The sequence below is a fragment of the Globicephala melas genome, chromosome 14, assembly GCF_963455315.2.
Source record: "Globicephala melas chromosome 14, mGloMel1.2, whole genome shotgun sequence".
In the NCBI taxonomy this organism is placed as follows: domain Eukaryota; kingdom Metazoa; phylum Chordata; class Mammalia; order Artiodactyla; family Delphinidae; genus Globicephala; species Globicephala melas.
In genome coordinates, this window is record NC_083327.1 from 67,196,609 (window position 1) to 67,212,043 (window position 15,435).

Here is a 15,435-nt window from a genome sequence, read left to right on the forward strand (position 1 = left end):
CTGTTATCAGGGGAATCCTCCGGTCCCCTCAAAGCCATCCCCACTGCCCCCTACCCCGCACGTATTATTGCCCATCTCCTCCGAGTGCCTTTATTAAGGACCCTCTCTCTTCTCTGCACTCCCGAGGTTAAAGTACCCACTTTCCTTCGGCGTAGCATGTAAAAGCTTTCCCATTAGAGAGGACTAGTTCCTGCGGTCCTTTTTACTTAGATGCTTTCAAGTCAGACAAGAGAAGAGTCACTTGAAGAAAACCCTCCTTCCCCCCTCCTTTTCCCCCACTGGAGCCACGTCCCTGAAGGACAACACCGAGGGACACTTCCTGACCTTCTATCCCCTCACCCAGTTTGGGCTTGGAGGGCTGGGGTCCCATTTTCTCGTGTCCTCTGCTGCACTGGATGTGTTATGTAAGAGGGACAGGACACGGGAGGCACATGCGTAAAAAGCGCACCGATCTGTGATAACAGCTGGGCTGGCAGAGCAGATCTGGAGTCTCCCCCACCAAATACGACAGACACCACACACACATCCCCACCCCCATCCCCACCCCCACCCCCCGCCCAGCAGTGTTTTCCTGTCTCACCCCTACCAGTACCAGACGCTCAGAATGGAAAGGCGGGGGGAGGGGTGAAGGGAGGTGAGAGAGGAGGAGGAGCAGCGGCAGCACATCTGCTTTGATAGCAGCCGGCAGAGCCGCCGCGGCAGAGAGCCCCTCGTTAACCCCCTTCCTGTGGCTGCACCACGTCATGGAACATTCCCGGAACGGGCCAACGTTCCACCCACTTCAGGGAACAGACATAAAGGCGCAGACCCAGCTCCCCACAGTGCACAGCCCAAACACACATGTCCCTTCCCGGTCCCCGGGCAGACGCACAGAGGAACACGCATGCAAACCGCCCCCACCCGTCTCCGCGCGCCCCCGGGCAGCCCGCCGCGCGGGGAGCCGTTCTGTGGCCGGTGCACCCGCAAGCCGAGGGCGCCTCCGCCTGAACCTTCCATCGAGTCAGTCCCCTCCTTCCTCGCTTCCTTCCTTCTCTCGTTCCTTCCTTCCTTCCTCGCTCGCGAGGAGAAAGGAGTCGCCGAAATGCCAACAGCCGGCTCCTGCGCTGCGCACGCTGGGCCGCAGGCCGGCGGCCCGGCCCTCGCGCCGCCCGGCCGCCCGCCCCCGGCCAGCGCCGCGCGGCCCCCTCCCCCGCTACCTGAAGACTGGCGGCCGGCGGCCGCGGCAGCCGCAGCGGTGGCCCGGCGGTGCACGCCGGTGCACGTCCCTCATTAGTAACCAGGCACATTCCTGCCTCCAGCGCTCCCGCGCCGCCCCCCTCCTCCCCCCACCCAGGACCTTACGCAAAGCAGCGTCCCCTCATCTGCATAGCTCCTCGGCCAGGGTATTCCCCGCATTTCCCAACGCGCCGGACCCCCCTCCCGAGGTCTCCCCCATCCCCGCCCCCTCCGACCCTCACCCTCTGGACGCCCGCCCGAAGCCGGGGGCGCGCGGCGGGAGGGGCCGTGGGGTCCGGCGGAGGCGATTTCGTGTAAAGTGAAACGAGCTCCTAATGCTAAAGGAGACAGGAAAAACACCGCGCCGAGGCCACTTACCGAGCCGAGGAACCTAGATTCCCGCCGCTCTGCTCGCCCGAATGGTCTGTCCACGCACCCCAAGGCTGCACCCAGCACCCCAAAGTCGAGACGTGCAGGAATATGGTTAACTGGCCGGGAGACCCTCCAAGTTGCTCCGGGCTCCCGGGAGCTTCAACGTCCAGGACACAACTTGGCCAAGACTTGTGCCACAGTCACCGAAGATGTTCCTGTGGAGACCCTCCTCCGGCGGGGAGAGACAGCGCTCGGCGGCGCCCCGCTCGCCTCCTCTCCACCCCCTCACCTCCAGCCCACCTCCCGCCGGCCGCCAGCCTCCGGGCCGCGAGCCCCTCGGACGGCTGTCAGCTCCCGGCCGCCGCCGGGTGACAGGGGCGGGAGGAGGGCGCGACGCGGCGGCCCGAGCCCAAGCGGGCGAGGGGGATCCTCGCAGCAGCAGCGGCGGCCGCTCACCTGGAAAGTCACCGCTGAGAAGGAGGAGGAGGAGGACGGTGAGGAGGAGGAGGAAGAGGAGGGAGAGGAGGAGGGGGAGGAAACCCCCCTGGTGCCCTTGTTCTCGCTGCCGCGGCGGCCGCTCCTCGCCAAGGCTGAGCGTGTCTGGTGGGGGGTGTCTGGTAGCATTTCCTTAAGGACAGAGGGAGGGCGGGCGCGGAGGGAGGGAAGCGATCCCGACCGCCTGCCCAGGCTCCTCTTCCCTTTATTTATTTTTCTGACACGGTACGGAGATGGGCCCGGGGCAGGGGCCACCGGGCTCAGGAGGGAGCCGCGAGGCCCGGGCCGCAGTAGTCTGCGTGCGGGAGCCGCAGCGGCCGCCTCCCCTCCCGGTCTGTGGACGCACCGGGTTATTCCTGGCAGCGCCTCCCCGAACAGAAGTTACTAGGAGGAGTGCGCGGCGAGGGCGGGCGGGGGGAGAGGCGGAGGGAGGGAGGGAGGGAGGGAGGAAGAGGGAGAGACTCAGCCAGCGACGTCATCGGATCCCCCAGCGCGTCCCAGGGAGGGAGGCTGAACCAGAAAAACCAGTCTGGAGCCGGCGAACTGAGAGGGTTGAGCGGCGTGCGGGGAGACTGGGGAGGGAGGCGACCGGGAGGGTAGGGCCAGGCCCTGCCAAGGCCGCTCCGGGCGGGAAGATCGCGGCCGCGCTCCCGCTCGCTCCGGTCGGGGATCTCCCCGGAGAGCCGGTCTCTACTTGTCTTGCAAAAAAATAAAACCTTGGGCGTCTTTAGGAGCCTGAGAATTTCCTTTAGGGATGTGGAAACCTCCTCCCCCCACCCCCATCTTCCCTATTCCCCAGATGATAGTTCCCTGTCTTGAAGACACACGGAATTATAGAATAATTAGTATTGTCTTTATGATTTTGTCCGGGTACCTCTGATCCCTTTCCTCTCCCTCGCCCCCGCCTCTACTCACATTTATGCTATCGGTCAAGAAAAACAAAATCAGACTGTAGCTCCTGGCTGCATTTCTGGAGCTTTGCAAAGTGTTTTAGTAGCCCTTCCCTTGCCCCTGCGGAAGCACGAACTTTTCACGCGCTCGAAATGCCCCCATTGCCTTCCCCGGGGTCACTCTTCAGGGCTCCCTGGGCGCACCCAGTTCGGGGAACGCGGCCCGCCCTCGCCGGGGTATTCAAATCGGCTTGGGCAGCGGCGCGGGGAGCAGCTGCCGGTTTCCTGGTGGGCCGCGCTGGGACCTGGGGCGAGCAGCCGCCTCCAGCCTGCGCGCTTCCCTTCCTCCGAAGGGACGCGAGTGAAATCACACCCAGAGCGGGGAGAGCGGGGCCAGGGGGCGGGGGAATCCCAGGCGAGTGGGGCCGGGGCGCTGGGCTTCCTCCCCGGCCCGGCGACACCCGGGGGACACCGGGGCTCCCTCGAGCCGCTAGCCTGCCTGTGTGGACTCGTGTGCACCCTTGGGGGAGGTTCCCGGGAGGCCGCGGCGGCCGGACCGCGGTGAGGGGCCGCGGGGCCGAGCGGACGCCCTGAGCGCCGCGTCCGGGTGGTCTCCGGGCCGGGCGGGGACCGCGCGCCGCCCCTGCCGGGCGCCCAAGTAGCCGAGCCGAGCGGAGCCGAGTGCCCGGGCGCCACGGGCCGAAGCGGCCCTCCCCACCCAGCGGCCGCGCCGCCGCCCTGCCCCGGGCGGAGTAAACAAGAGACGCGCAAGATTTGACCTGGCGCGACCCGGATTTCTGGCCGGGGTTCCCCCTGAGCAGGTGACTCCGTGGGAGGGGTGGAAATTAGTCTCTGGAATTCCGGGCCAGAGACATTCACTGTGGTTCTGCTTTTAAGGCAGGTATTTCACCGACAACTGCGGAATGTTTTGCGTCTCAAGTTTCAGATTTCGCGGAAAGGGACCAAATGTCAAGGCATATCAATATTCCTTTCCCTTTTCATTAAAAGCGAGTGCATTAAAAGGAAAGCCCCTTTAATGACTGCGAGAATAGTACTGCCGGTTTCGTTTTTGTTTTGTTTTCATTTCGACCTATAATCAGTGTATTTCTGAGGTGCCCGAGCAATGGCGACATAGCCGTGAAGGGCGACTCTGCAAAATAAACCGGTGATACATTTTTTTTATCGATACTTTTTTTTCAAAGGAGAAAAATCTGAACTATTTGAAATAAGCTGCACTGTGTCCTTTGAGATTGATCTCATTTAACTTCAGGGCCTACTTCCACTTAAGCGGCTTCTCCTTTCATTGTATAAGTTCTTTAATATTCAGCCTTTCTTGACTTGAAGCAATTAATAAAAACTCCCCACTCATCATTTTCTCTTAAATGTACGCCATTGCATTTTTAAAACGTCCACTTAAAACGCAAAACGTGATTTTCGAACATTTTTTTCACTTCCAAACCCACCTGCTACATACTCCCAGAGCCCATTTTATTTAATTGCTTAATAGAGAAGATTAAGCACTTTCTTTAAGAATCCAATTTCCCTTCAGCACACACAGCAGCAGCTGCCCAAGCTCCCAGAAACTGAGCAAGGAAGGTAGCAAGCAGCGTTTTGCTTCAGAAGAATAAATATTAGTTGAAATCTTAAATGCCTATTTTAAAGGACTAGATTAAGTGGTATAATGTGAATATTAGGATATTTAGGTAATTCGTTTAAATATTTTTTTTAAAAAAAGCAAATAGACATCAGTTTTGATGACCTAAGACCCCTAAAGACAGTCATGAGTCAAACTTTGATTCTTACTGCCTTGTTCCAAAATCATCAAGCACTAAAGAAAGATAGCCTGAATTGAGTTGAAGCACAAGTAAAAATATTTATGAATATGTGTAAACTAGGTGACATCCCCTCTGCTAGGAAGAATCACTGTCTTTAAGTAAAGGCATCCCTGTCTCCAGCCCCTAATGCTGACACATGTCTGTCTAGTTGCTTATATTTAAGGGCAATATGGTAACAGAAAAACTCCTCTCCCCAGAAAACTTCTGTAGTCAAAACCAAAACTGGCATTGGTAAACTGTGCACTCAGCCCTAAGGAGATCTATGGAAAGTGAGGTTGGCTGGAGCATAGCTGACCCCATCTAGGCACCCATATGGAGTATCACAACAAGGTAGGAACTTTCTTTTCATTACTTGTCTTTCTTATTACTTCTCAGTTTCAAAGGAAAGGGAAATCTGGTAATCTGAATTATGAGATATTAAGAAATTAAAATAATTAATGTCCACATGGCAGTATGGAATTTTTACAGAGTCAGAAATCGCTTCGAACTGACAGCACTTTCATTCAAAAAGTATGCATTGAGTGCCTACTATGTGCTGAAGATACTTAAGATACATCAGTGAACACATGAAAGATCTCTGCTTGTATCCTAGTGGGGGGAAAGGAGATGGAGGAGGAACAGGATAGAAAATAGCCATAAGAAATAAATGGTAGAGAACTTCGGAAGATAAAAAGAATTAAGGGAAAAACAAAAATAGGGTAAAGGATATGTGTGGGGTGGGGGGGGTGTTTCTGTATTAAATAGGAATGTCAGAATAGGACTCATTGAGAAGTGACATTCCTGCCAAGACTTGAAGGAAATGATGTACCAGTGGACAGACCTGGAGTAAAGAACTTTTCAGGTAGAGAGACCAGCTAAGATAAAGCTCTAAGACCGGAGCAAGCCTGGCATGTTTGTGGACCTTAAAGAAACAGTGTGATGGGAACAGATGTGACAGCCAGTGAATAGAACAGCCTCCCAGGCCACTGTAAGGACTTTTCTCATTCAGGAAAAAGCTTGACAAAGGACAGATTTATGGCCATTGCCACCCAATCCCACTGAACCTGAACCTTTGTGGGCCCAGGAATCTGCATTTTAACAGATAATGCAGTTGACACTTATCCATTCTAAAGCTTGAGACCTGCTGCCACAGAGCACGGAAGCTGATACACCCAGGCAGGAGAACTGGGTACCAGGAGCCATTGTACCTAAAGCTCCCAGAACCAGGCAAGGCCATGTTACTAATCAGGACTCTTTCAGTTGGCAAGTTTCAATCCTCAACTCAAATTAGCTTAATGAAAGGGACTTCACTGACTCACACAACTAGAATTTCACGGACTAAATTCCAACTCAGTGGGATCCTGAGGCTCAAATGCTGTTACCCTGGTTCAGTCATTTCTCCTCTCACAGCTCTTTGTGTCTCTCTGCTTCATTTCTCTCTTCAGACAAACATTCTGCAGGGTGGTGGCAGCAGTCCCAGATTATTGTTTTCCTAGGTTAACAACCCCAGTAGGAAAAGACCTTCCCAGATAGCTCAGGCAGCCTTAGTAGTCAAGTCCTTGCACCTAAACCAATCACTGAGCTCTGGGTGATGGGATGATCTGATTGGTCATATCTTTCCCTGGAGTGGGGATGTGGTCCTCATGGAAAGACAAGTTCCCAAAGGAAAGAAGAGGAGTTAGGTATCGGGGGTTGGAGGTGTCCACTAGTTTCCTTAAGTCTTTGGCCTTGGTTTCTCTATTTTTTTAAGTAAGGAAGTGGGTCAAGATGATGTGGCTGACTCCTTATGACTATACATTCTATATAAATCTCTGTAATAAATACCTCCAGAAGACTGTGCAAAATGAATTAACTGGCATGCCATTCCCTCAGATAAATTTATAAAAAAGGTTTGCGATACTGGCAGCTATTAACGTTGCAAAACTGGACTATACTTCCCTTATTTAAACGAAATGTGTTCCTGGAACAAGTGGTGGCTGAACACCACAACCACGTTCCAACTCTGTTTCTACTCGCCTCCAGATTATGTGAGTTTAAGTACGCTTCTTCCTCTCAGCATCCAATAATCGTGGCCTCTTGATTTCTTTGTGGCCACCTGGGGTACAGAGCAAGGAATCTTGCTCTACACAAATGTATCTGTAAAATGCCAGACCCTGTTTGGCATGAGCATACAATTTTTTTTCTAATAATATGGCCCTATTTGGGGAAACTACTCCAAATCAGAAAGGATGTGGAAACTATGACGTAGTTCAAACTCTGGACAGCCTCTGAATGAAATGCTATTTTCTTTAGAATTATAGTAGCTGCCTTCAACATTATGAGGTATATAACTAGTATTTAATATGTCCTATAAATGTCTTCAGTGTTCTTCAGGGTAATTGGGATCTCAAAAGATTTGGTTAGGATCCAAACACATACACATTCTGTATTTTAGCTCAGTGTTATTTTTTTTAAATGAAAATGCCACACATCAAAAAGTGTTTACTTTGTTGGACAAACCAAATCGGTTCTCAAAAGATGACCATCGCTTATGAAAAGTAATTATTCAGTAGCTCTAAAACAAACCACCTGAATGCTTATGACCAAGAAGGAAGTCAGACTGTATCTACTATTTACATTAGACACCAGTTTCATAATCACTGACTTGTGTGAAAACTGGTGCAGAAATTCTGTAAACTCTTTGCTGTTTTTGATACCTGCTTTTTGTTCTGTTTTGTAAAAATGATAAACTTCAGAAAATAAAATGTAAGCGTTGAATAAAATATATATATATATCCATAAAATACTAAAGGGGTACCTGCTATGGGATTCTGATGAATAAATGGACTATAGCCTTGGGTCTTAATAAAGAGGCATGATTTAGAACTGCCTTCTAATGGATCTCCCACTTCCTACTCATCTGCTTTAATTGGTATATGGAGAAAAATTAAGCAGAATCATGATTTGTGTGGTGTGAAGAAGACTTAGGCCTCCAAAAATTAGTTGAAGAAAAGAATCTTGAGGGAGAATCAGCCTGTCTGTTGAATTGTTACTAGGATACAAGCCACTGTAATGCAGACCAGTCTCTTTATCCCACTATAACCTCCTTTGGTTGGGGAGTGGAAGGAGGGGGTGGTAATTAAGGGCAAATCAGCTAAAGCCAGACTTATTGAGTGAGACACAAGGTGGCATCTGTTAGGATGAAGGATAAAGCTCTGATCCTCCTGCCTTTTGCAGGGTGGGTGGAGCCCAGAGATATCCAACCAAACACATGTCACCCCACACTCCAGAGTTTCTCTAGGTATATTCCAAAGACCACCTGTAGCAATGTTTCTTGAAATGCCTATTTAAAAGTCTGGGGTGTCCCCTAAAGTTACAAATCAGAATCCTCAATGTTAGGCCTGGGAAACTCCTAAGTGAATAAGATTCCCCTGACTCCTATTCTCATTTAAGCTTGAGAACCACTGCTTTACACTTTACCCCTAAGACTGATCTGGGGCTGGCTGGCTGCCTGAGAACCCCCTTCTCCCCTCTTTATCACATTCCTCAGGTTTCATGTGATCCCTTTTGACAAGTTGGCCCTTTTTATTCTTCAAAGACATTCTCTTGGATCTTATTTTAACCAGATTTCATCTTTGTAAAAATATGTTAGAAAAGAAAAGGCCCCAGTGAATAAACCAGCCCTGGGGATGGGAAGGATGGAGAGCGGATGAAGGCCTGCTGGAGAACAGAATTAGGAATGTACAGGGGAGAAAAGGGTGAGGGAGAGTTTAGTTGATGGGGATGAACAAGATGCAAACAAACTTTGATGATTTTCTGGTTTAGCTTGGGACTAGCCATGTCCACAGTTTCTGAAAGGGTACTGCACATTTCAGCAGTGCAAGCTGCTAGGGAAACTAGCTTCTTCATTCTTGAGAGCACTCAAGGGCTGCACACATCTGGTCTTTATCCTAAGTTATCCTAAACCAAGTTCAGTGGTTTCTCATGGAAAACCTTCTTGAAGAGTAAAGAACAAAAAAATCAGATTAGGAAACAGTCAGTAGCAGGAGTAGGACTCTGTCCAGGATTACTGAAGCCCAAATGCCCCCTTAGATATAGGGAAACGTAGGCTTACAATGCCTCATTAATAATTTAACAACATCAAATTAGACCTTCCCCACTCTACTCTCTTCCATCACCTCCCCACTCCAAAATAAGTCGTAGCTGAAATTCCTTCACTCAACAGTCATCACTTGGGGTTAAGGCTTTGCACCTATAGAAATCTTCCATTTCGAGCCAAATACAAATAGTGAGGTCTTAATATCTTAAGCTCTTAATAAGTCATTAACTTCTTATGAGAGATTAATTTATTAAATTGCCTTTCCAGAGTGACAGCTACCTTAGGACGCACACTGATTTATCTTGATAAAGCAAAAATGGGAATGATATTGGGGGCCTGGGTAAGACAGAGAGGCCAAAGCTTGGACAGAACTGCTATGGGCTAAACTAGAGGTCTAGGAATAGGACATAGACTAAAGGGGAAAAGTTGTGGAAATATGAAGTGAGAGAGAGGCAAAGCAGAACAAGGTCTTTGGCACCCACTGAGGATGCCTCTGCTCAGGACCCATGGAGAGGGCACCATGATGATCTGCGCTTCTCAGGGAGCAGTGAGGTGGGTGGCTCTGTCAGCCCAAAGTATATGTCCCACTCTCACCTTGAGCTAGAGGGAGACTTGTCTTCCCTCTCTAGGCCTCCACTTCCTCATCCAAACAACAAAGGGATCCCCTTCTAACCACAGATTCTGAAATTTGAACTCCTGGCAATCCAGCAGGGTCAGAAGGGAGGGAACAGGAAGAGAGGGGAGCAGAAAGGAGAAAAATAGGGGAAAGAGCTTATCAAGGACCTTTGCATTCCTCCCAAGCTATTGAGTGGTTTCTTAGGGCAAAACCTCAATTTCTAGTTCTAAAGAAATTGATATATTTGGGAGGATGGATAAATAATGGGTAAGATGGGATGCAGCAAAAGCAGTTCTAAGAGGGAAGTTTATAGCAATACATTCCTACCTTAAGAAACAAGAAACATCTCAAATAAACAACCTAACCTTACACCTAAAGCAATTAGAGAAAGAAGAACAACAACAAAAAAAAACCCCAAAGTTAGCAGAAGGAAAGAAATCATAAAGATCATATCAGAAATAAATGAAAAAGAAATGAAGGAAACAATAGCAAAGATCAATAAAACTAAAAGCTGGTTCTTTGAGAACATAAACAAAATTGATAAACCATTAGCCAGACTCATCAAGAAAAAAAGGGAGAAGACTCAGATCAATAGAATTAGAAATGAAAAAGGAGAAGTAACAACTCACACTGGAGAAATACAAAGGATGATGAGAGATTACTACAAGGAACTCTATGCCAATAAAATGGACAACCTGGAAGAAATGGACAAATTCTTAGAAATGCACAACCTTCCAAGACTGAACCAGGAAGAAATAGAAAATATGAACAGACAAATCACAAGCACTGAAGTTGAAACTGTGATTCAAAATCTTCCAACAAACAAAAGCCCAGGACCAGATGGCTTCACAGGCAAATTCTATCAAACATTTAGAGAAGAGCTAACACCTATCCTTCTCAAACTTTTCCAAAATATAGCAGAGGGAGGAACACTCCCAAACTCATTCTATAAGGCCACCATCACCCTGATACCAAAACCAGACAAAGATGTCACAAAGAAAGAAAACAACAGGCCAATATCACTGATGAACATACATGCAAATATCCTCAACAAAATACTAGCAAACAGAATCCAACAGCACATTAAAAGGATCATACACCATGATCAAGTGGGGTTTATCCTAGGAATGCAAGGATTCTTCAATATACGCAAATCAATCAGTGTGATACACCATATTAACAAACTGAAGGAGAAAAACCATATGATCATCTCAATCGATGCAGAGAAAGCTATTGACAAAATTCAACATCCATTTATGATAAAAATTGCAGAAAGTAGGCACAGAGGGAACTTTCCTCAACATAATAAAGGACATATATGACAAACCCACAGCCAACATCGTCCTCAATGGTGAAAAACTGAAACCATTTCCACTAAGATCAGGAACAAGACAAGGTTGCCCACTCTCACCACTATTATTCAACATAGTTTTGGAAGTTTTAGCCACAGCAATCAGAGAAGAAAAAGAAATAAAAGGAATCCAAATCAGAAAAGAAGAAGTAAAGCTGTCAGTGTTAGCAGATGACATGATACTATACATAGAGAATCCTAAAGATGCTACCAGAAAACTACTAGAGCTAATCAATGAATTTGGTAAGTAGCAGGATACAAAATTAATGCACAGAAATCTCTAGCATTCCTATGCTAGAGATGAAAAATCTGAAAGTGAAATTAAGAAAACACTCCCATTTACCATTGCAACAAAAAGAATAAAATACCTAGGAATAAACCTACCTAAGGAGAAAAAAGACCTGTATGCAGAAAATTATAAGACACTGATGAAAGAATTTAAACATGATACAAATAGATGGAGAAATATACCATGTTCTTGGATTGGAAGAATCAACATTGTGAAAATGGCTGTACTACCCAAAGCAATCTACAGATTCAATGCAATCCCTATCAAACTACCCCTGGCATTTTTCACAGAACTAGAACAAAAAATTTCACAGTTTGTATGGAAACACAGAAGACCCCAAATAGCCAAGGCAATCTTGAGAAAGAAAAACAGAGCTGGAGGAATCAGGCTCCCTGACTTCAGACTATACTACAAAGCTACAGTAAACAAGACAGTATGGTACTGGCACAGAAACAGATATATAGATCAATGGAACAGGATAGAAAGCCCAGAGATAAACCCACTCACATGTGGCACTTTATCTTTGATAAAGGAGGCAAGAATATACAGTGGAGAAAAGACAGCCTCTTTAATAAGTGGTGCTGGGAAAACTGGACAGCTACATGTAAAATAGTGAAATTAGAACACTCCGTAACACCATACACAAAAATAAACTCAAAATGGATTAAAGGCCTAAATGTAAGGCCAGGCACTTTCAAACTCTTAGATGAAAACATAAGCAGAACACTCTATGACATAAATCACAGCAAGATCCTTTTTGACCCACCTCCTAGAGAAATGGAAATAAAAACAAAAATACACAAATGGAACCTAATGAAACATAAAAGCTCTCGCACAGCAAGGGACACCATAAACAAGATGAAAAGACAACCCTCGGAATGGGAGATAATATTTGCAAATGAAGCAACGGACAAAGGATTAATCTCCAAAATGTACAGGCAGCTCAAAATCAAAAAAGCAAGCAACCCAATCCAAAAATTGGCAGAAGACCTAAATAGACAATTCTCCAAAGAAGATATACAGATTGGCAACAAACACATGAAAGAATGCTCAACATCATTAATCATTAGAGAAATGCAAATCAAAACTATAATGAGATATCATCCCACACCATTCAGAATGGCCATCATGAAAAAATCTATAAACAATAAATGCTGGAGAGGGTGTGGAGAAAAGGGAACCCTCTTGCACTGTTGGTGAGAATGTAAATTGATACAGCCCCTATGGAGAACAGTATGGAGGTTCCTTAAAAAACTAAAAATAGAACTACCATATGACCCAGCAATCCCACTACTGGGCATATACCCTGAGAAAATCATAATTCAAAAAGAGTCATGTACCAAAATGTTCATTGCAGCTCTATTTATAATAGCCAGGACATGGAAGCAACCTAAGTGTCCATCAACAGATGAATAGATAAAAAAGATGTGGTACATATATACAATGGAATATTACTCAGCCATAAAAAGAAACGAAATTGAGTTATTTGTAGTGAGGTGGACGGACCTAGCATCTGCCATACAGAGTGAAGTAAGTCAGAAAGAGAAAAACAAATACCGTACACTAACACATGTATATGGACTCTAAGGGGAAAAAAAAAAGGTCATGCAAAACCTAGGGGTAAGACGGGAATAAAGACACAGACCTACTAGAGAATGGACTTGAGGATATGGGGAGGGGGAAGGGTAAGCTGTGACAAAGTGAGAGAGTGGCATGGACATATATACACCACCAAACATAAGATAGATAGCTAGTGGGAAGCAGCCGCATAGCACAGGGAGATCAGCTCGGTGCTTTGTGACCACCTAGAGGGGTGGGATAGGGAGGGGGGGAGGGAGGGAGACGCAAGAGGGAGGAGATATGGGGATATATGTATATGTATAACTGATTCACTTTGTTATAAAGCAGAAACTAACACACAATTATACTTCAATAAAGATATTAAAAAAATAATAATAATGGTTATGGATAAGGGGATAGAGATTTTGGTTTAAACCTATGCTATATAAATTCAATGTGCTGTATGCCCAGAAATGAGAAGAATTTTTTTCCCATTATCAGCCTTAAAACGTTTTAGGGAAAAAAGTGTTTTTCTTGAATTTATCCAATGAAGCCTTTTATTGGTACCTAAATCCTTACACTTAGGTTATTTCTGAGAATAGTGACTTGACCCACTCCCTATCTATCCACTGATCAGATCTGACCCTCTTTTATATAGCTTGGAATCTGAGTTAAGAGGAGAAAAAGAAGTCAAATAGTTGTCACAGAGCTTGAGTAGTGACTCAGGCCCTTAGCTAGACACTTTATGTAAAATAAGGTAGCATGTTAAAAGCCTTACGTCAGAGGAGATCTACTAGTAGAGGATATTAGCTGAGACCCAGAGGAGAACACTCTCAGCAAAGCAGGAGATAGCAAAATTACATAGATGTTCAGCAGGGGCGTTCATCAAGCTGTTACTTCAGTAGCAACACAGTGCAGGGCATAACCACTGAGATGGTCCCATGCAACCATCAGTGTGCATCATGAGCTCAAACCATGGAGAGGAGTGTGTCATAGCAATACATTTTGCATAAGGAAAGGAAGAAATCCATGATCGTTTAGAAAGATTTCCACAAGAGAAAATTAAAGTTATTTTAAAAATATTTTGTAGCTAAGAGGGTTAAGATTCAGTTATCTGAAAAGTCCACCTACATAGATGAGACCATTCTCATTGATTTTCATAGAGTATAGCAGTACCGGAAAGCTAATTATTTGGTTTATTCTTTTTAAAAATTTTTTATGGAGGAGGCACTTATTCAGTATGTCATTTCCCATTGACATTCTTGCCTATATAGATGAATATGTCAAAAGGCTCTGTCCCAGCAAACTGACATACTTCATGTCCCCCTAGTGCCCTCTAATTTTATCTATCATTGTCTTCTAATTATTTCTCCTGATCTAGACTGTGGAATCCTCAATTAGCAGAGACTGTGTCAACTATGCATTGGGGTGAATAAATACAATAAATTTTAAAGGTAGTGTTTTACACCTGCCTTCTTACCTTTCCCTGGCCGCTATGTACGAGCCCTGGCATGGCCTTAGCCAAATAAAGTCTCCTATAATGACACAGATAGGGTCAGAGTTAAAACAGATCTACATTAAAAAGAATAATATGTGGCTTTGGGAAAGCAGCCTGTTCTGCTGTTGATCTTAGGTCTGTCCTTTAAGGCAATAATTACTTTCGCACAATCAAAGATTTTGTCCTGAGCATTAGGGTTGCCCGGCAAAGCACCAAGCTTACGAAATGCCATGCACACAGACTGGGCCTCATTGGACTGATACATCAGTTAGTATTATGTTTAAATTTAGGTACACAAAATGAACACATTGGGGCTTCCCTGGTGGCGCAGTGGTTGAGAGTCGGCCTGCCGATGCAGTTCGTGCCCCGGTCTGGGAAGATCCCACATGCCACGGAGCGGCTGGGTCCGTGAGCCATGGCCGCTGAGCCTGCGCGTCCAGAGCCTGTGCTCCGCAACGGGAGAGGCCACAACAGTGAGAGGCCCGCGTACCGCAAAAAAAAAAAAAAAAAAAAAGACCTTCCTCAAAAATTCTAGATATACCAATTACTGGCTGGGAATTCAGCAAATTATTTTTAAAACTTTGAGTATCAGTTTCTTTATCTGTAAAATAGAGGTAGAAATATTTACTATGCAGCGTTATTGTAATTTGTGTACAGTGTCTAGCAAATTGCCTGGCTCCTAGTAGGTGTTCTCTAAATGCTAGTTCCTCCTTTTATTTATCTTTTGTCTTCAGCACTCATTTCAGTGCAGACAAGTAATAGGAATAGGCCACGACAGTGAGAGGCCCGCGTACCGAAAAAAAAAAAAGAACACATTGTAAGTATATAACTAGATCGCTTTTTGCATATACCTATGTGTGCGTTTGTATAACCATTACCCTGATCAAGATGGAGGATGTTTTTAACACTGCAAGATGATTTCTTGTGGCTTTTCCCAGTTATTATACCCCTGAGGTAATCAGCATTCTAACTTCTATCTCCATAGATTAGTTTTTGAGTGGAAGACATCTATCATCTATCCATGTATCTATTTTTTTGTTCCCAAAATTAATGTATCAAGTGCCCATGTGGTGGGTACTATTTGGTAGCTAGAGATATAGGGATAAACAAGGCAGACGAGGCCTCTGGGCTCTGTGGGGCTCACAATCTGGTTGGGGAACTGATAGTAAACAAGTTAACAAGATAGTTCTAAATCATGAAAAAAGTCATGAAGAATGAAACAAGGTAATCGATAGACAGTAGATAGATAAGGTAGAG

At 46.1% G+C, this 15,435-nt stretch overlaps 1 protein-coding gene across 2 annotated transcripts in view; it reads right to left on the reverse strand.

Moving 5' to 3' along the window:
* Nucleotides 1–2,418, reverse strand: part of HIVEP2 (HIVEP zinc finger 2) — a 192,490-nt gene extending 190,072 nt beyond the window's left edge. For both annotated transcript variants that reach the window (XM_030853314.3, XM_030853306.3), the window contains exon 1: nucleotides 1,594–2,418. The gene's annotated coding sequence lies outside the window, so the exon portion shown is untranslated. The remainder of the gene's footprint in view (nucleotides 1–1,593) is intronic.
* Between the last annotated feature and the right edge of the window lie 13,017 nt (nucleotides 2,419–15,435).